The sequence below is a fragment of the Castor canadensis genome, chromosome 11 (assembly GCF_047511655.1).
Source record: "Castor canadensis chromosome 11, mCasCan1.hap1v2, whole genome shotgun sequence".
Taxonomy (NCBI): Eukaryota; Metazoa; Chordata; class Mammalia; order Rodentia; family Castoridae; genus Castor; species Castor canadensis.
This window is the reverse complement of record NC_133396.1, coordinates 102,427,320-102,448,745: the sequence shown is the minus strand read 5'-3', so window position 1 is coordinate 102,448,745 and position 21,426 is coordinate 102,427,320. Positions and strand designations below refer to the sequence as shown.

Here is a 21,426-nt window from a genome sequence, read left to right as displayed (position 1 = left end):
TATATATATATATATATATATACATATATATATATATATAGAGAGAGAGAGAGGGAAAGTTTCATAATGATGACACAGAGAATACAAATGTCAATGTGACAAAGAACTAGGTACAGGGTAATACAGTACTATAATTTGTTAAGGAAACACTTTAAATGATAATAGGAAATCTGTGACTCAGAATTAACCTCTAGGTATATACAATACTTATTGAAGACTGAAGAGACTTTTAATTGCATTCTTCACAACTTGTTTCTCAGATTATAAATGATGGTATTGAAGAATGGGGCAAATACAGTACATGTCAGTGTGACAGTTGTATCTACAACTGGTGGGTAAGTCTCATTGAAATGCAGGTACATGAGGGTACACTGCCAAAGAATATCAGAAAGACCGTGAGGTGGCCTGCACATGTAGAAAAAGCCTTTTTCTTACACTCAGCAGAGGGAATTCTCAGAATCACAGTGACAGTCCTTATGTAGGTCAAACCAATTATTATAAAAGTAATGATAATAACCACAGCACAGGTTACATCCTCAATCAGAATCATGGAAGTGTCTGTACAGGCTAGCCTCAGCATAGGGACCAAGTCACAGAATATTTGATTTATTTGGTTGGGTCCAAATAAATGTATAGAAATGTGTAGAAATTATCACAATCTCAGGAAGCAGGATGATAAAAAAAAGATGCAAGAGCCTGAAGAGAGCTGAGCACAGAACCTAGGGGTCATGATCTTTTGGTAAGAAAGAGGGTTGCAGAGGACAATGGTCTGCCAGTGGCCATGGTTGTCAACAAAACCCTCTCTGAATTTCCAAGTGGAAGGAGCACGTCTGCAAGAGACAGCCAGTAATGGATATGGACTTCTTTTTAATAATAAGAATGGAGAGCATCTTGGGAATGGTAGCTGCAGTATACCAGGTCTCCAGAAAGTAAAAGATACTGATAAAATTATGATGATAAAATTATGATGGGATTATGGAGATAGGTGTTCAACCTTACAGCAAAGAAGATCAATAGATGAAAAGCAAGGGAAAGAAGTATAGGAGACTACCATCCTGGAGCTGGGGAACCCAGTAAAGATAAATTCAGTCACTAGTATTCTCTGTGTCCCTAGTATAGCTATCTGTGGACAAAGGAAGGACACACTTCAATTCATGAGAGGTGGAAAAGAAAATTAATAAGATGTACAGCTAAGTGACTTGAAGGAATAACTTGAAAGTTTTATTGGATTTTTTCCTAACTTCATACTATTATACATATTCACTATTATTTGGGTTTTTTCTTCCTCACTTGTCAGAAATACAACTGCAGAATTAGGAGTTTTGAAATAAAAAACAATTACTTAAAATTATTTTTTAGCTTACTCTTTAATTATCCATATTAATAAGTTGTACACACTGTACTGTGTTATGATAATATATAACTATGTATGATAATATAATTTCAAAGCAAGACTCATATATAAAAAGTAACATAATAAATGTTCTATTATGTTATTTCCCCACTCAATTGTACTGTCTTGCACATCCTCTTTGGATACACTGAATGAAAGGAATTATAATATAAACATGGAGTTCACATTAAAATTGTATCTCACTTTACTACCACCTACTTGTCTTTTAAAAAATTACTTTCTCTCTTGTAGTATCAGTTACTTACTCTTTTAAAAAATGGAATTTAAAGGAGTTGAATTTTCTTTGGTTTTTGAGCCTGAGTCTCCATATGTAACTAAGGCTGGCCTATAACTCCCTATGTCCCTATGTAGTGCAGGGTGTCCTTAAACTCCTCATTCCCCTGCCTCAGCCTCTTATGTGCTGCAATTACAGGTATATGCCACCACACCTGGCAGTTTGAACAGTGCTTGACAGGCAACTTCTCAAAGAAGTAAAAAAAAATCATCTGATCCCATTTCTCATTCCCCTTTAACACTTTGTTGTGTTCTTTCTACCATTCTTTGTTGTGTTTCTTCTACCATTCTACTGCTACTATTCTGATGCTATTCTGCCAATTGCTACTGGAGACTAAGTCCTCTCTGACACTTAACACAGTTCATTACTCCTCCTGGATGCTTTTTCTCTCTGTTGCCATCTCTCTAGTCTCAAAAGAGGTAGATTCCAGATGGTTTTCCAAGGCAGATATGGCTTTGGCTTTGGATTTTGTCTCATCTATTTTTATTTGCACTCCCATTCTTACTCTGCTTCTTCTTTCTCTTAACCTCTTATTTAAAGAGTTTATTTTCCCCCATATTTCTATATATGCTCCCTTGGTGATCTCAGCCACTTACAAGATTTCAACTATTAATACATCTAAATGCTTTTCTCCAACCAGTCTCTTCTTCATAAGGTCCAAACCAACACACTCAACTTTAAACTCTCTTTAGTTTCATCTCAGAGCATTTCCAGACCACACTTGCCCCTGTAATCCCACTGTTCACATTGCTTTCAGAAATCACAATACCTTCTTTTTTGTGTTACTTCTTCTGACTTGAATATAACAATCCCTTCTTTCCTCTGCCCCCCCTCCTTATACAAAAGCAATTAATAGTACTGGTTAAAAGTGTGGATGTTAGAAAAAAAAACTGCTATCATTAACATCCTCTCCACCATCTCCTAGCCCTGTGACTTATCAAATTACTCAGCCTCTCTATGCCTTTCATCTTCCATTTCCAAGTGGAGAAAATATCAACATGAGCTCATGAGGTTCTGAGAATGATTGAACTGCTATAGTAATTGTGCTGAATCTTAGTATTGACTCACCGTTCTGGACACTGTCCAAAGTTACTAGTACATATTTTTTATGAGATACACATAATGCTCTAGTGAGATAAAATGGTTGTCCTCATTTTACAGATGAGAAGAAAACTTAGGCACAAACAGGTTAAGTAATTTGTCCAAGGATTGTTATCTAATAAAGGACCAAGTTAAAATTTACATCGGTGCACAACATAATTGTAACTTTCCTTGTTATATTCATGTTCCTAAACATGGTAAACTCTTTTCTTTTGTACTTTCATTTTTTGTCCATGTGTCTCTTGAGTTCTTAGGGTGCACTTCAAAGAAGTGTTTGGCCATGGTCCTATGCTTCTCATATTAACACTCAAGTGCAGAAAGTCCTCTTTTTTTTTTTTAGTGTGAAATTATTTTTTCTTTATTTATGTATTCATATATGCAAACATTGTTGGGGCCATTTCTCCCCTCTGTCCCCTGCCCCCTCCCTTTCCCTCCAACCACCTCGCTAACAGGCAGAACCTGTTCTGCCCTTTTCTCCAATTTTGTTGAAGAGAAGACATAAGCAATAATAAGCATTTTTGCTACTTGAGATAAGGATAGCTATACAGAGAGATTCCTAGCATTGTTTCCATGTACAGGTGTATTAAAACCTGAATTGATTCATCTCTATCTGACCTCTTCACTACTTCCCAGTCACCTTCCCATATTGACCTCTGTCACTTCAAGGTTTCTGTATTAGTTCCTATGCAGGGGGACATCAAACTCTTTCAAGTTTTGTGTTTCCTACTTATCCCATTCCTCCTGAATGTGCTTTTCCCTTAGTGTGTGACCCAAGTCCAACCACATTGGTACATTTGCCCTAGATCTAAAGTCCACATATGAGGGAGAACATACAATTTTTGGTATTCTGAGCCTGGCTAACCTCGTTCAAGATGATGTTCTCCAGTTCCATCCACTTACTTGTGAATGATAAGATTTCATTCTTCTTTGTGGCTGAGTAAAATTCCATTGTGTATAAATACCATATTTTCTTAATCGATTTGTCAGTAGTGGGGCATCTTGGCTTTTTCCATAACTTGACTATTGTGAATAGAGCTGCAATAAACATGGGTGTGCAGGTGCCTCTGGAGTAACCTGAGTTACATTCCTTTTGGTATATTCTTAGGAGTGGGATTGCTGATCATACAGCAGATCTATGTTTAGTTTTCTAAGAAGCTTCCATATTGTTTTCCATAGTGGTTACACTAGCTTTCATTCCCACCAGCAGTGGATTAGGGTTCCTTTTTCCCCACATCCTCACCAACACCTATTGTTGGTGGTGCTTTTGATGGTAGCTATTCTAACAGGGGTGAGGTGGAATGTTAGTGTGGTTTTGATTTGCATTTCCTTCATGGCCAGTGATAGTGAGCATTTTTTCATGTGTGTTTTTTTTTTTTTGGCCATTTGAATTTCTTCTTTTGAAAAAGTTCTGTTTAGTTCAGTTGCCTACTTCTTTATTGGTTCATTGATTTGGGGGGAGTTTAGTTTTTTGAGCTCCCTGTATATTCTGTTTATCAGTCTCTGTCTGATGTATAGCTGGCAATTATTTTCTCCCACTATGTGGATGGTCTTTTCAGTTTAGAGACCATTTCTTTTGTTGTGCAGAAGATTTTTAATTTTATGTAGTCCCATTTGTCCATCCTTTCTCTTAGTTGCTAAGCTGCTGGTGTCCTATTGCAGAAGTCCTTGCCTATATCTCTTGCTTCCGGAGTATTCCCTGCTCTTTCCTGTACTAATTTCAGAGTTTCGGGTCTGATATTAAGATCCTTGATCCATTTTGAGTTGACACTAGTACAGGGTGATAAACATGAATCGAGTTTCAGTTTTTTGCAGGCAGATAACCACTTTTCCCAGCTACATTTGTTGAAGGGGCTGTCTTTTCTCCATCATATGTTTTTGGTAACTTTGTCAAAAATAAGGTGGGCATAGCTGCATGAATTCTTATCTGGGTCCTCTCTTCTGTTCCACTCGTCTTCATATTTGTTTTTGTGCCAGTACCATGCTGTTTTTATTGCTATTGCTTTATAATGTAGGTTGAAGTCAGGTATTGTGATACCTCCAGCATTGCTCTTTTTTCTGAGTATTGCCTTGGCTATTCACGATCGCTTGTGTTTCCAAATGAACTTTAGGGTAGATTTTTCAATCTCTGTGATGAATGTCATTGGGATTTTGATGGGAATTGCATTAAACATGTAGGTGGCTTTTGGTAGTATAGCCAATTTTTCTACATTGATTCTACCAATCCATGAGCACAGGAGATCTTTCCACCTTCTGTAGTCTTCCTTGATCTCTTTCTTCAGGGATTTGCAGTTCTCCTTGTAGAGGTCATTCACATCCTTTGTTAAGTTTACTCCTAGGTATTTGATTTTTATTGAAGCTATTGTAAATGAAGTTGTTCCCATACATTCTTTCTCAATTTGTTCATTGTTGGTATATAGAAAAGCTAATGATTTTTGTAAGTTGATTTTGTGTACTGCCACCTTGCTGTAGCTGTTTATGGTGTGTAGGAGTTTTGGGGTAAAGTTTTGGGGTCTTTAAGATATAGGATCATGTTGTCTGCAAATAGGGATATTTAGACAGTTTCTTTACCTATTTGTATTCCTTTTATTTCTTCTTCTTGCCTAATTGCTCTAGCTAGGAATTCCAGGGCTATGTTGAATAGGAGTGGGGATAGTGGACACGCTTGTCTCATTCCTGATTTTAGGGGAAATGATTTCAGTTTTTCTCCATTAAGTATGATGTTGTCATAAATAGCCTTCACAATGTTGAGGTACATTCCTTCTATTCCTAGTTTTCATAGAGCTTTTTTCATGAACTGTCATTGGATTTTATCAAACACCTTTTTCTGCCTCTATTAGGATGATCAAATGGTTTTTGTCTTTGCTTCTATTAATGTGCTATATTACATTTATAGATTTGCATATGTTGAACCACCCTTATAACCTGGGATGAAGCTGACTTGGTCATGGTGAATGATCTTTCTGATGTGTTGTTGGATTCAGTTTGCCATTATTTTATTGAGGATTTTTGCATCGATGTTCATTAAGGAGATTGGCCTATAGTTCTCCTTTTTGGAGGTGACTTTGTATGTTTTGTGATGAGTGTAATATTGGCTTCATAGAATGAGTTAGGCAGTGCTCCTTGCCTTTCTATTTCATGGAAAAGTTTAAGGAGAGTTGGTATTAGTTCTTCTTTAAAGGTCTGATAGAATTCAGCAGAGAATCCACCAGGTCCTGGACTTTTATTTTTTGGGAGACTCTTTATTGCTGCTTCAATTTCATTTTGTGTTATAGATATACTTAGGTGATTCATATCCTCCTGGTTCAATTTTAGATGGTCATAAATATCTAGAAATTGGTCCATTTCTTCAAGATTTTCAAATTTATTAGAATATAGGTTCTCAACGTAGTCTCTGATGGTTCCCTAGATTTCCATGGTGTTTGTTGTTATCTCCCCTTTTACATTTCTGATTTTACTGATTTGGGTTCTTCTGTCCTCATTTTAGTCAGGTTTGCCAGGGGTCTGTCAATCTTGTTTATTTTTTCAAAGAACCAACTTTTTGTTTCATTGATTCTTTGCATTTTTGTTGTTATTGTTGTTTCTATTTCATTAATTTCAGCCTTTATCTTTATTAGTTCTCCTCTTTTGCTTGTTTTTGGGATTTGCTTGTTCTTGTTTTTCTAAGAGTTTGAGATATAGCATTAAGTCATTGATTTGAGATCTTTCTGTCCTTTTAATATATGCATTCATGGCTATAAACTTTTCTCTTAGGACTGCCTTTGCTGTGTCCCGTAGGTTCTGGTAGGTCATGTTTTCATTTTCATTAACTTCCAGGAACCTTTTAATTTCCTCTTTTATTTCATCAGTTCAGCTTCCAATTGTTTGCATGTTGTCTACTGCTGTTTTTGTTGTTGAGTTCTAGTTTTAATGCATTGTGATCAGATAGAATGCATGGGATTATTTCTGTTTTCTTATATTTGCTGAGGCTTGCTTTGTGCCCTAAAATATCATCATTTTTGGAGGAAACCATGGGTTTCTGAGAAGAATATATATTGTGTGGGAAGTTGGATGAAATATTCTGTAGACATCAGCTAGGTCCATTTACTCTTTTGTGTGATTTAGTTTTAGAATTTCTTATTAATTTTTTGCTTGGATGACCTATCTATTGGTGATGGAGGGGTATTAAAGTTTCCCACTACCACTGTGTGGAATCTCTATGCTTTTATATCCTACAGAGTGTGTTGGATGAAATTGCATCCACTGACATGGGGTGCATACAGGTTGATCATTGTTATTCCCTTTTGGTGTATTTCTCCTTTTATTAGTATGGAGTGTCCTTCTTTATCTCATTTGGTCAATTTAAGTTTGAAGTCTACTTTGTCCTCGATAAGTATTGCTACCCCTGCCTGTTTTGGGGGCCATTGGCTTGGTAAATCTTTTTCCAGCCTTTCACCCTTAGCCAGTTTTGTTTCTGTTAATGAGATGGGTCTCCTGTAGGCAGCAGATTGTTGGATCTTCCTTTTTAATCCAGTTTGCCAAACGGTGTCTTTTGATGGGGGAATTAAGTCCATTAACATTCAGTGTTAGTATTGATAAATATGTGGTGATCCCTGTCATGTAGTTGTCTTTGTTGTTTAAGGTTTTGATTGTGTGCAGCTGAATCAATATTACTCTCTGATTCCTTGTCTTTTCTTCTCCTGTGGTTTGGTAATGCCTGTCCTCTAATGGTTTTGTTTGCTTTCATTTTCTGTGTGCAGAATTCCTTGGAGAATCTTTTGTAGTGGTGGCTTGGTGGTCATATATTGTTTTATTTTCTATTTATTGTGGAAGACTTTTATTGCTCCATCTATTTTGAATGATAGTTTTGCTGGGTTGAGTATCCTAGGGTTGAAGTTATTTTCATTCAGTGCCCAGAATACCTCCTTCCATGCCCTTCTTGCTTTTAAGGTTTCCACTGAGAAATCAGCTGTGATTTTGATGGGTTTACCTTTGCATGTTATTTGTTTTTTCTCTATTCTCTGCCCTTGTTGTTTTAATGATAATATGTCATGGGGAAGTTCTATTTTGGTCAAGTCTGTTTAGTGTCCTGGAGACTTCCTGTACCTGAATGGGCATAACTTTCTCTAGATCTGGGAAATTTTCTGTCATTATTTATTCAATATATTACAAATCCCTTTTGCTTGCATCTCTTCTCTTTCTTCAATGCCCATGATTCTCAGATTTGATCTTTTGATGGAGTCAGTAAGTTCTTGCATATTCCTTTCACAGGTCTTGAGTTATTTGACTAATAGCTGTTCAGTTTTTCCTTTAATTTCCATTTTATCTTCAAGTTCTGAGATTCTGTCTTCCACTTGTTCTAGTCTGCTGGAGTGGCCTTCCATTGTGTTTTGTGTGTCTGTTTCATTTTTTTATCTGAGATTTTCTATACAATGGGTCACTTCCTCTTTAATATTGTCTATTTTCATCTTTAATTCATTTATCCCTCTATTTATAGTGTTCTCTTTTTCACTTTGGTGTTTATTTAGGGTTCCTATGAGTTCTTTTATTTATTTCTGTGTTTTCTCTTATTCTTTATTTTTGATGTCTTGAAGTTTCTTGAGTGTCTCTTGTATGTTTTGGTTAACTATGTCTAATAACATCTCCATGAAACTCTCTGTGATTACTTGCAGGATTTCTTCTTTGAGACTGTTCTGGTGGACATTGTTGGGTTCCTTGGCATCCTTTTTCTTTGTTTTGTTGGAGTCTGGAACTGGGTATCCATTTTTTTCATTTCCCTCTGAGTCCTGTATTAAATTATTTTTTGGGGGGAGAAGGGTTTCCATCCCTTTTTCTTGTTCCCATTGCTCCACTTGGTACTGTGCAACTATGTTCTTGATGGGCTAGTTGGTGGTTTCAGTCACCTGTTTTCTTTCCCTTGGTTTAATTTTGTTTTGTGGCTGTATTGACTTTTTAGCTAAATGTGTGTGTGCTATTTCTGTCCATGATCTGGGTGTAATTCACTATGAACTAATTCACAATAATAAAACTAACAACAACAAAAACCTCAAAGAAGTCAATGGGGAGAGATGAACAAAGAAACAAGAAACAAAACAAAAAAACAAACAATAAAAACCTCCAGGTTCAGGAACAATAGAATTTTGGTCTTAGTTTAAGTTCTGGTGTTACTCCTACAGCATCCAGTCCTGGTGTTGGTATTTAAGCAGAAGCTCTGTTGTAGTCTCGCCAGGTGATTGGCATGTGGGTAGTATTTTTTTTTTCTTCTTTCAGCAGCAGCTGCTTGGTCAGCTCCTCCCTCAGTGAGGTGTGGCAGTTTAAGTTTGCATGCTGTCCTCAGGTTCAGGAGATCAGCTCTGTAATACACCAGCTGTCTTGCTTTGGAGTTGGCTTTTCACTGTGCTTTTTTACTGGGGGCTTGTTTCTTTGCCTCACCCCCTTTCTCTGGGGCAAGGTTAGTGATCTGACAGCTGGCCCCTGCTATCAGCATGTTATAATGTTTTGCTGTTTGTTTTTTAACTTTGTAGTGTCATTTGACTTTGGGTGTTGCTCACTGGCTCAGGAGATGAGTTTTGTTGTCTGCTACCTACCCTACTTCAGACAGTGACTTATCTCCCACCTGCTGTTGGCCTTTCTTCCTTTCCAGCCTTTTGTTTAGTGATAGTTCACGCCAAGATTAGCTCCTTGTCCCTTCCTCCTTCTCCCGTGCACTTTCAGCATTTCCGCCCCCTCTGCTGTGTGCTAGTTTTCAGTTCATTGTTTATTGTTCAGTTTTTTTTTCCAGGGGGGTTTAAGTCTGCCCAGGGGGCTATGCTGTTTTATCCTACAGGTGGCTGGGGGAATACTGCATGAGGCTTGATGCTCACTTGTTTGGTCTGCCAAATGTCTCCCAAGTAGGTTGGGTGCTGCCAGCTGGCAGCAGCGACAGCCCTCCTGTTTTCTCAATGTAACATGGCTTGGAGAAGCTTTCTATGGGCTAGGAGTTCAGGGTGTTGAAGTTTTGATTCTCCTTGGTGTTTTATTTCTGCCAAGTGTGGCTCCAGCATCTCAGCAAGGTTTTTGATTCACAGAGCTAACGCTGTCTGCTTCTGCTCCCTAGTTGCCATCTTGGATCTGTCCTCTTTCTTTTAATCAGTGTATATTAATTGTATAAAAGGGTTTCATCATGATATTTCCATACATGCATGTAATGTACTTTGATGAGATTTACCCCTTCTACTACTTTTTCATATCCTCCCTCTCCCTTTCTACTTTTTTATTTATAATCTTACTGGGTTTCATTATGACATTTTCATCCATGCATATAGTGTACTTGACCACATTCAATAACACTTTTCCCCCTCCTCTTCCTCTGGTCTCCACAAATAGTCCTCCTTTAACATTCATGTCCTTCTCCATTTTTAGGTCAAGATTCCACATCTGAGAGAAAACCTGTGATATTGGCCTTTCTTTTGCTTAAGATGATGATTTTCAGTCCCTTTCATTTTCCTTCAAATGACATCATTTGATTGTCCTTTATGAATGACTAATACTCCTTTGAGTATCTATACCACAGTGTGCAGTTATCTCTGTTGTGAGTTCACTTGTATGCCTTTGGATATATCCCCAGAAGTGGTATAACTGGATCATATGGAAGTTCTATTTTTAATTTTTTGAGGAAACTACATACTGATTTCCACAGTGACTATACTAATTCACACCTCCAACAGTGTATAAGATTTTGATTTTACCTGAATCCTTACCAGCATTTATTGTTGCTTGTTTTCTTGATATTAGCCATTCTGAGTGGAGTGACATGAAATCTCAATGTTCTTTTGATTTTCATTTCCATGAGGGCTAAGGATGTTGAACATTTTTCCAAGTATTTAATGGCCATTTGTATGTTCTTTGAGAAATGTCTTTTCAATTCATTTGCCTACCTACTGGTTGGATTGTTATTTGTGTTTAATTTTTCAAGCTCTTTATATATTTTAGATATTAATCCCTTGTCAGATGAATAGTTGGCAAACATTTTCCTCCATTCTGTGGGATATACCTTCATGCTGGTAATTGTTTCCTTTGATATGCAGAAGATTTTTAATTTGATACAGTCCCATTTGTCAGTTCTTGCTTTTGTTTTCTGAACTATTGGAGTCCTATTCAGAAAGTCATTGCTTATATCTTCAAATGTATTCCTTATGTTTTCCTCAAAGTCTCAGGTCTGGCATTAAGGTCTTTAATCTATTTTAAATTGATTTTGTGCAGAGTGAGGGATAGGAATCTACTTTCCGTCTTCTTCATGTGTATATCTAGTTTTCCTGGCACTATTTGTTGAAGAAGCTGTCTTTTCTCCAATGTATGTTTTTGTTTTCAGCCTTTGTTGAAATCAGATGGTTGGAGCTGAGTATACTTAATTTTGGGTTCTATTTTATTCCATTGTTCTATGTGTCTGTTTCTGTGCCAGTAACATGTTGTTTTTGTTACTATAGCTCTGTAGTATAATCTGAAGTCAGGTATTGCTATTTTTGCTCTGAATTGTTTTGCCTATTTGGGGTCTTTATGTTTCTATATGAATTTTATCATTGATTTTTCTATTTCTGTGAAGAATGTCATAAAGATTTGGAGGAATTACATTAAATCTGTATATCACTTTCACTCATTAGCCATGTTTATGACTTTAATTCTGCTGATCTGCAAACATAGGAAGTCTTTTCATCTTCTAGTGTCTTCTTCAATTTCTTCAGATTTTTTAGTTTTATTTGTAGAGATCTTTCATCTCTATGGTGAAGTTTATTTAGATTAAAAGAAAAAAAACTATCATGAATCGGATTTTTTTCCCCTGATTTCTTTCTCAGCGTGTTCATTATTGATATATAGAAAAACTGATTTTGGTATTTAGATTTTGTGTACTGCTACTTTGCTAAAAGGTTTTCTAAATTGTATCTAAGCATTTTCTGGTGAAGTCGTCAGTGTCTTTTTCAGTAAAGGATAATATTGCCTTTGAGCACAGATAATTTGACTTCTTCCTTTCCAATTTACTTTATTTCTTTCTCTTGCCTTATTTCACTGACTAAGAATTTCAGTTTTATATGGAGAGAGTGCACATGATTTAACCATTTCAAATTTTAATGGGAATGTTTTCATTTTTTCCTTGTGGAATACAATATCAGTAATACATTTGTCACATACAGCCTTTATTATATTGAGTTATGATCCTTCTATTTCTAGTTTCTTCAGGGCTTTTATCATAAAGGGATAGTGAATTTTGCCAAAGGCTTTTTTCTGCACCAACTGACATGATCATGTGATTGTTGTCTTAACTTCTGTTTATGTGGTATATTATGATTATAGATTTGAGTATTTTGAATCATTCTTGAATTTCTGGAATGAAACTAACTTGATTATGTTGCATGACCTTTTTAACCTGTTGCTGAACTTGATTTAAAAGTATTTATTAGAGATTTTGTGTTTATCTTCATCCAGGAAATTTGTCTATAATTTTCTTTTTTTAGTGGGACTAGTGTTTTAACTCCTGACTTTGTCCTTGCAAAGTCAGTTCTCTACCACTTGAAAAACATCTTCAATCCATTCTGTTGAGGTAAGTTTGAAGATGGGGTCTTATGAACTATTTGTCCAGCCTGGCTTTGAACCACAATTTTCCAATCTCAGCCTCCCAAGTAGCTAGTACTACAGCTGAGCCACTGACACCCAACATATAATTTTCTTTACATGACATATTTTTTTTTCAGATTTTGGTATCAGAGAGATAACTGGATCCATAAAATGAGTTTGGTAGTATTCTTTTCCTTTCTATTTTGTGCTATAGTTTGAAGATCATTGTATTAGTTCTTTTTAAAATAAGTTTTATGTATTATGAAGTCATTTTATCTCTAAGATGAAACTAACTTGCTCTTCATATGTGATTTTTTTGTGCTGTTGAATTCAATTTGATAGCTTTCTTTTTTTGTTTGTTTTTATTTTTTATGCATGCTAATTGTACAAAAGGAATTCATGTGATATTTCCAATCATGCAGATAATATACTTGGATTAAATTCACCCTCTCTATTAGTCTTTCTTATCCCTTCCCCTCTTTCTTCTAAATTTTGTTTTATCATTTTCACATTCACTTACATGTGTGTACATATAGCACCCCCCTCCCATACTCTCCTCCACCTCCAGGCAAAACCTGTTCCACCCTCTTGTTCTCTGATTTTGTTGAAGAAAAAAACATATAAGATAAAAAGAAAAACATAGCCATTTTGCTAGTTTGAGATGAAGATAGCTAGCTATACAGGGATATTCCTTGTGTTGTTTCCATGCATATGTGTATTACAACCCAATTTGGTTCATCTCTACCAGTACTCTTAACTACTTCCTAGTCCCCTTCCCATAATGGCCTCTGCCAGTTTAGGATTACTATATTTGCTCCTATACAGTGAGCATATCAACTACATTCAAGTTTTTTGTTTCCTTCCCTTTGCCTATCCCTCCCATGCTCAATCTTCCCTTAGTGTGTGACCCATGTCCACTAATATTACTACATTTGTTTTAGGTCTATAATCCACATATGGGGGAGAACATGCAACTTTTGACCTTCTGAGCCTAACTAATTTTGCTTAAGATGATGTTCTCCAGTTCCATCCATTTTCTTGTGAATGACAAAATTCCATCCTTCTTTGTGGCTAAATAAAGTTCCATTGTGTATAAATACCACATTTTCTTAATCCATTCATCAGTAATGGGGCATCTTGGCTATTTCCATAACTTGGCTATTGTGAAGAGTGCTGCAATAAACATGGCTGTGTTTATTGATAGTAACCTGAGTCACATTTCTTCAGGTATATCCCTAGGAGTGGTATTGCTGGATCATATGGAAAATCTATGTTTAGTTTTTTAAGAAGCCTCCAGGTTGTTTTCCATAGTGGTTGTATTAGCTTACATTCCCACCAGCAGTTTATGAGGGTTCCTTTTTCCCTGCATCTTCACCAACATTTATTGTTGTTGGTGTCTTTGATGGTAGCTACTCTAACAGGAGTGAGGTGGAATCTTGGTATGGTTTTGATTTTCATTTCCTTTATGGCCAGGGATGGTGAACATTTTTTCATGAGTTTTTTTGACCATTCGCACTTCTTCCTTTGAAAAAGTCATGTTTAGTTCAGTTTCCCACTTCTTTATTGTTTCATTGATTTGGGGGCAGTTTCATTTTTTGAGCCCCCCATATATTATGGTTTTCAGTCCCCTGTCTGATGTATAGCTAGCAAAGATTTTCTCCCATTCTGTAGTTGGTCTCTTCAATTTAGAGACCAATTCTTCTGTTGTGCAGAGCTTTTTGATTTCATGTAGTCCCATTTGTCAATCCTTTCTCTTAGTTGCTGAGCCGCTTGAGGTTTACTGAGAAAGTCCTTGCCTATACCTATTGCTTCCAGTGTATTCCCTGGTCTTTCCTGTACTAACTTCAAGGTTTCAGGTCTGATATTGAGGTCCTTAATCTACTTTGAGATGACACTAGTACAGAGTGACAGGCATGGATCTAGCTTCAGTTTTATGCAGGCAGATAGCCACTTTTCCTAGCAACATTTGTTGAGGAGGCTGTCTTTTCTCCATCCAAAGATGTTTTTGGCATCTTTGTCCAAAACTAGGAGGGCATAGCTGCATGGATTCATATCTGGGTCCTGTATTCTGTTCCACTGGTCTTCATATCTGTTTTTGTACCAGTTCCATGCATTTTTTTATTACTATGGCTCTGTAATACAGTTTGAACTCAGATATTGTGATATCTCCAGTGTTGTTCTTTTTGCTCAGTAGTGCCTGGACTATTCTCAGTCTTTTGTGTTTCCAAATGAAGTTTAGGATAGATTTTTCAATCTCTGTGATGAATGCCTTTGTGATTGTCATGGGAATTTCAAGTAGATTGATTTTGGTAGTACAGCCATTTTTACTATGTTGATTCTGCTAATCCATGAGCATAGGAGATCTTTCCACCTTCTGTAGTCTTCTTTGATCTCTTTCTTCAGTAGTTTTTAGTTCTCCTTGTAGAGATTATTCACATTCTTTGTTAAGTTTGTTCCTAGGTATTTGATTTTTTTGGGCTATTCTAAATGGAATTGTTTTCCTATATTCTCTCTCAATTTGTTCATTGTTGGTATATAGAAAAGCTACTGATTTTTATAAGTTTGTTTTGTATCTTGCTACTTTGCCAAAGCTGTTATAGTGTCTAGGAGGTTTTGTGTGGAATTTTTAGGGTATTTAAGATATAAGATCATGTCATCTGCAAATAGGGATAGTTTGACTATTTCTTTCTTTATTTCTTTTCTTTTTATTTCTTCCTCTTGCCTATTGCTCTGGCTAGAAATTCCAAGGCTGTGGAGAGTGGAAAATATAGTGGGGAGAGTGGGCATGCTTTACTCATTCCCAACTTTAGGAGAAATAGTTTCAGTTTTTCCCCATGAAGTAGGATGATGGTTATAGCCTTTATAATGTTGAGATACATTCCTTCTATTTCTAGTTCATTAGTGCTTTTATCATGAAATCATGTTGAATCTTATCAAAGGATTTTTTTTCTGCATCTATTGAGATGATCAAGTGGTTTTTGTCTTTGCTTCTATTAATGTGCTATATTAGCTTTAATGATTTGTGTATGTTGAACCGTCTCTGAATCCCTTGATGAAGCTGACTTGGTCATGGTAAATGATCTTTCTTGTTGGATTCAGTATGCCATTATTTTATTGAAGATTTTTGCATCAGTTCTTTAAGGAGATTGGCCTGTAGTTCTCATTTTTGGATGTGTCCTTGTGTGGTTTTGGGATGAGTGTAATACTGGCTTCATAGAATGAGTTAAGCAGTGTTCCTTCCCTTTCTACTCCATAGAAGAGTTTAAGAAGTGTTGGTATTAGTTCTTCTTTAAAGGTCTGTTACAATTCAACAGAGAATCTGTCAGGTCCTGGACTTTCCTTTATTGCTGTTTCAATTTCATAGCATGTTATAGATCTGCTGAAGTGATTAATATCTTGGTTCAGTTTTGGATGATCATAAGTATCTAGAAATCGGTCCATTTCTTCAAGATTTTCCAATTCACTGAAATATAGGTTCTCAAAGTAGTCTCTGATGATTCCCTGGATTCCCTGGGTGTTTGTTGTCATTTCCCCTTTTCAATTTCTGATTTTACTAATTTGGGTCTTTTCTCTACTCATTTCAGTCAAATTTGCCAGGAGCTTGTCAATCTTGCTTATTTTTTTCAAAGAAGCAGCTTTTTGTTGCATTGATTCTTTGTATTTTTTTTTTTTTTTTTGGTCTCTATTTCATTAATTTCAGCCCTTATTTTTGTTATTTCTCTCATTCTGCTTGTTTTGGGTTTTGCTTTTTCTTGTTTTTCTAGGAGTTTGAGATGTAGCATTAGGTCATTTCTTTGAGAACTTTCTGTCCTTTTAATATAGGAACTCATGGCTATAAACTTTTCTCTTAGGACTGTCTTTGCTGTGTCCCACAGGTTCTGATAAGTTGTGTTTGCATTTTTATTAAATTACAGGATCTTTTTGTTTTCCTCTCTTGTTTCTTCTATGACCCAGTGATCATTGAGCAATGCATTGTTTAGCATACAATTATTTGTATATTTTCTACTGCTGTTTATGTTGTTGAGTTCTAGTTTTATTGCATTGTAATCAGATAGAATACAGGGGGTTATTTAATATATTTATTGCAGCTTACTTTGTGCCCTAAGTTATGGTCTATTTTGGAGAAAGTTCCATGGTCTGCTGAGAAAAATGTATATTGTTCTGTTGCCAGATGAAATATTCTGTAGACATCAGTTAAATCCATTTCATCTATGGTGTCATTTAGGTCTAGGATTTCTTTGTTGATTTTTTGTCTGGATGACCTATCTATTGATGATAGAAGGGTATTAAAGTCTCCCACTACCACTGTGTTGGGGTCCATATGTGCTTTTAAGTCCATAAGTGTAAGTTTGATGAAGTTGGGTGCACTAACATTAGGTGCATATAGGTTTATAATTGTTATTTCCTTTTGGTGCATTGCCCTTTTTATTAGTATGAAGTGAGATTCTTTGTCTCATTTGACCAATGTAAATATGAAATCTACTTTGTCTGATATAAGTATTGTTACTCTTGCCTGTTTTGAGGGGGCATTAGCTTGGTAAATCCTCTTCCAGCCTTTCACCTAAACTAGTGTTTATTTCTGTCAATAAGGTGGTCTCTTGTAAACAACAGATTGTTCGATCTTCCTTTTTAATCCAGTTTGCCAAACAGTGACTTTTGATGGGGGAATTGAGTCTATTGACATTCAGTGTTAATATTGATAGATATGTGATGATTCCTGTCACTTATTTGCTTTTGTTGTTTAAAGATTTGATTGTGTGCAGCCAAATCTGTGCTACTCTCCAATTGCTTGTCTTTTCTTCTCCTGTGGTTTGATACTTCCCATTCTCTTATGATTTTGTTTGTTTTCATCTTCTGTGCAGAATTCCTTGTAGAATCTTCCTTAGTTTTGGCTTGGTGGTCATATAGTCATATGGTGTTTTAGTTTCTGTTTATTGTGGATGATTTTTATTATTCTGTCAATTTTGAATGATAGTTTTGCTGGGTAGAGTATCCTAGGGCTGAAGGTATTCTCATTTAATGCCTGGAACACTTCACTCCATGCCCTTCTTGCTTTTAAGCTTTTTGTTGAGAAATCTTCTGTTATTTTGATGGGTTTACCTTTATACATTATTTGTCTTTTCTTCTCTTACAGCCTTTAATATGCTTTCTCTGTTCTGTTTGTTGTTTTGATGATAATATGCTGTGGGGAGGTTCTATTTTGGTCATCTGTTTGGTGTCCTATAAGCTTTCTGTACCTGAATAGGCAAATCTTTCCCAAGATTTGAGAAATAGTCTGTTATTTTTTTAAAAAATATATTATGTATCCTTTGGCTTGCACCTCTTCTCCTTCTCAGGTTTGGTCTTTTGATGGAGTTGTTGAGTTCTTGCATATTCCTTTCAAAGCTCTTGAGTTGTTTGACTAAGATTTCTTCTGTTTTTTTTAACTTTAATTTCTATTTTACCTTTGAACTCTGAGGGGTTTATTTTGTTTTTTGGTTTTTTTTGGCTAAAGGGACTTTTTATTTCCAGGATTTCTTTTTGATTCCTTTTTCTGAGGTTTTCCATGTCTTTGTTCAATTCCTCTTTTATATTTTGCGTTTTCCTCTCTATTTCATATACCATTCTTTTTATAGTGTTCTTTGTTTCACTTTGGTGTTTGTTGAAATCCTCTCTGAGTTCATTTAGTTGTTTCTTTGTCTTCTCTAGTCCTTTATTTGTGGTGTCTTGAAATTTTTGAGTACATCTTGTACTTTCTGGTTAGCCATGTCTAGTATTTTCTCCATGAGTTTCTCAGTGATTTTTTTCTATGATTTCCTTTTTGTGAGTATCACTGGGCTCCTTAGTGACATTCATTATTGTTTTGTTTGTAGTCAGAAACTGGGTAACCATTTTCTTCATTTCCCACTAAATCTTCCACTGAATTGTGTTTTTGAGGAGTGAAGTTTCCACTTGGTGCTGTGCAACTATGTTCTTGATTGAGCAGTTGGTGGTTTTACCTGTCTGTTTTCTTTCCCTTGATTTAATTTTTGTGTTGTGACTAATTTAGTTGTTAGCTAGGTTGATGCACTATTTCTGTCCCTGGCCTGGAGGTGTAAATTAGCAAAATTCACATGTTCAATGCCAGGCCAGTTGTTTACCTATTATATATAAAATGTCTTGGTGATAATATCTATAACCAGTGGGATTTGGAGGGTAATGGTTGTTTGGCTAGAAATAGAAACTTTGGTAATTGGTAAAAGTGGTACTAGAAGGGAGGGCAGAAAGAGGGGGGTGGGTGTGGGAAGAGCTATGGGGGCTGCTGGGTTTTGTGGCCTTCATGTGTGTTTGGGTTTATTTTCACTGTTGTAGTGGAGGGTGCTTGTGTCAGGGATTTCAGGGAGCTAGGGATGTGTATGGTTGGTACAGTAGGCTAGTCAGAGAGTGGTGAGTGTATAGGTGGGAAGGATAGTGTGGTGACAGGTTGGGGAAGGATAGGAGGTGGGAAGAAGACAAGGGGAGAGAGTGGAGAGAGAAGACAAGGGAAAAGGTGCAGAAAAGAGTAGTTGGGAGGGAGAACAATGGATTGTAGCACTAGAAAAGAAGGGAAAGTGAAGGGGATAAGAATAGGGATAGGAAAATAGTGATGATAAAGTTAATAATACAGAATAAAATAGGCACAGCAACAATAAAATGTTCAGTCTGCTCAGAGAAATTTCCTGACTTATTCCTTTGGCATCAAATCCTGGTGTTGGCACTTGATATTCTGGGCTTTGTGGAGAAGGTGCTGCCCCTCTTTTTGAACAGCTTGGGGTGGAGACAGCTAGAAGGTGTCTTCTTCTTTTTTTTTTCTGCTTTCCTTGGTCTTATGGGCCTTATGTTACGAGTGGTAGCTCTGATGTGGTCTCATCAGGTGACTGGCTTGTGAGTAGCGTTTGGCTCCTTCTTTCCACAGGGCAGGTTGCAGGTGGGGCCTGAGGTAACTCACTGCCAATTTGTGCGAAGTGTTCAGTACTGTTGTTGTTTTCACCAGGCAGCAGTTACATTGCCCTACAGCTACAACTCTGCCTGGTCAGCTCCTCCCCCATCAAGGCGGGGAAATTAAGTTTTGAGTATAGCCCTTGGTCCCATGAGAATAGCTTAGTGAGCCACTAGGGCCCAGCTTTGGGATGTTGGCTTGCTTCCTCCCCCAGCCTTTGTTAGTTTTCCTGCCTTTGTTCACTGAGGGTTGAGGTCCTTGCACCACCCCCATTGTCAGGCACAGAGTCAACATTTCACCTCACCCCCGCTATCAGTGTTAGATTATACTTCACTGTGTATGTTTTTCAGTTTTGTTGGGTGGGAAGGGTTCAATTTTCCCAGGGACTGTGCTGGATATCATTCCCAGGGGGTGGTTAGAGGAGTCGTGGGTGCTGTATGTTTCTCACTTTTTGGGTCTGCAGGTTTTTGCAGGCAGCTTTGAAACCAACTAGCAGAGAGAAATGGTATGCTGCTCTTCTCAAGGCAGATACTTCCTGGGACTGGTTCAGCATGGAGGGACTTAGGGAAGTTTTCTCTGGGTTAGGGGCCTAGGATGTCACAGAGTTTGATTCTGGTTGATGTTCTATCTTCAATTTATTGAAAAAAAAAAAAGGAGGGAGATTTTTTTTTTTCCCCAGGGCAGATATGCCCTTTTGGCAGTGCTGCACCAGAATTTTCCCAGCTGTTAGGTACAATTAAAGTGAAGACTGTTTTAAAGGTCAGTCCTTGAATTTTATGTGCATCTAATGTGTTGGCAGTTAATATTTTGGCTAGAAACAATCAGAATTACCCAAGTGTAGCTTTCACATCTCAAGGTGGTTTCTAGAGTCACAGAGCTCAGGAATTTGAATTCCCTACCCTAACTGCCATCTTGGATTCACCTAGCTTTCTTTTTTTTTGAGACAGGGTCGCACCATGTAGCCCAGACTGGCCTCAAACTTAAGAAAATCCTGCCCAAGCCTCCTGAGTGTTGGGATTACATATACAAACCACCACATCTAGCTCAATATGCTTGTATTTTGGTGAGAATTTTTGCATCAATGTTCATGGAGGATACTTATCTATAGGTTTTTTTTTTCATTGTATACTTTTCTGGGTTTGGGAACATGGTAATTATGGCCTTGTAGAATGACTTTGGAAATGTTCTATTTCTTCTATTTGGTATAGTTTGAGAAGAATTGGTATTGTTTTTTAAAGGTTTCATAAAATTCAACAGAAGTATTGTCTGGCCCTAAATTTTATTTGCTAGAGACTTGTTATTAGTGATTCAATCTCATTAGTTGTTGGCCTATTCAGGTTTTTCATATCCTCATGTACAATTTTTTTAGATCTTGGAGTTAGGAAATTTACCTATTTCTTCTTGATTTTCTAATTTGTTAGCATAATTATTTGTCATAATAACTAATGTTCCTTTTTGTTTCTGTGGAATTGATTGTAATGATTTCTCTGTCATGTCTAATCTTACTTGGGTCTTCTCTCCATTTTTCTTGGGTACTCTAGCTGGAGTCCATTTTCATTATCTTATCTTTCATTATCAAAAACCACATTTTATTTCATGGACCTTTTGTATTTTTATTCTCTACTTCATTTATTTCAGTTCTGATATTTGTTATTTCTTTCTACTGATTTTGAGTTTGGTTTTTCTTTTCTTATTAGGTTCTTGAGATGCATTATTTAGTTATTTACTTGAAATCTTTCTATGGCAAATCTTGTTATAAATGTCCCCTGTAGTACTGCTTTAGCTACAACCCACAAGTTTTGGTTTGTTGTGTTTTCATTTTCAATTTTTTTTTATTTTAATTTCCTTTTGGGTTTCTTCATGGTTCCATTGTTCCTTCAGAAGTATGTTCTTCAGTCCCCATGTGTTTGTATAATTTCTAAAGTTGCTTTTGTTGTTTATGTCTAGTTTTAGTCCATTGAAATTAGGTAAATCACAATCAAATTTTTTGAATTTGTTCAGATTGTTTTGTGCTTAATATATGGTCTGTTTTAAAGAAATTTCCACATCCTGGTGAAAAGTGTATGTTTCCTGCAGAAGTTGAATAAGATGTTCTGTAAACATCTGTTAAAACTTTATAGTGGATAATCTGATATT

General features: G+C 36.5%; 1 pseudogene; it reads right to left on the bottom strand.

Annotated features, from left to right (window-relative positions):
* Positions 1 to 207: 207 nt before the first annotated feature.
* Positions 208 to 10,803, bottom strand: LOC141413645 (olfactory receptor 6K3-like; annotated as a pseudogene).
* Between the last annotated feature and the right edge of the window lie 10,623 nt (positions 10,804 to 21,426).